This window comes from Syngnathus scovelli, chromosome 13 (genome assembly GCF_024217435.2).
Source record: "Syngnathus scovelli strain Florida chromosome 13, RoL_Ssco_1.2, whole genome shotgun sequence".
Taxonomy (NCBI): Eukaryota; Metazoa; Chordata; class Actinopteri; order Syngnathiformes; family Syngnathidae; genus Syngnathus; species Syngnathus scovelli.
In genome coordinates this window covers 9,883,215-9,883,794 of record NC_090859.1, presented here as the reverse complement: position 1 = coordinate 9,883,794, position 580 = coordinate 9,883,215, and positions in this window count along the sequence as shown.

Genomic DNA, 580 nt, shown 5'->3' with positions numbered 1-580 from the left:
CTGTATTTTGTCTGTTGTTTTTTCGTGTCATGACTACTATCTGATGTTAATTTCCAATTTTTTTCATATAGCGCCAAGTATGTGTTGTGTGTGACATAAAAGCATCGCATGAGTGAGCCATGGGGGTTGCGTTACTACCCAAGATGTAAATCCGCATTTGTGTGACATGTCCTCCTCTAAGCGCCACTTGGCTCGCCATTCATCATTGGAAAGCCGTCTGGGGCCGCTCGGGTTAGGGCGGGTGCCCACAGAGATGAGACGATACTATGATGAATGCATGCGTGTGCCATGAGGGCGGCTTCATTCCGTAACAAGTAGCACTCAGACAGGCTCTTATCTCCTCTGTGGGTACGCAACTTCTGAAGGGAAGCTGTCACTCGCCATAGTGAGGGTGAGATCCTGCGATAAGGTTTGAAACATTTTGGTCAAAAGCTTTGACATTGTGTCGCATCATACAATGCTTAAAGGTCTGGTGGTGTCGGTGTTAATGATGAAGCTTCGTAGTGTGATAACGGCAAAGGTGACAGCCTCCTGTTGCCACTCTGCCGCTATTTATCCTCAAGTCTGAAGGATAGCCCGC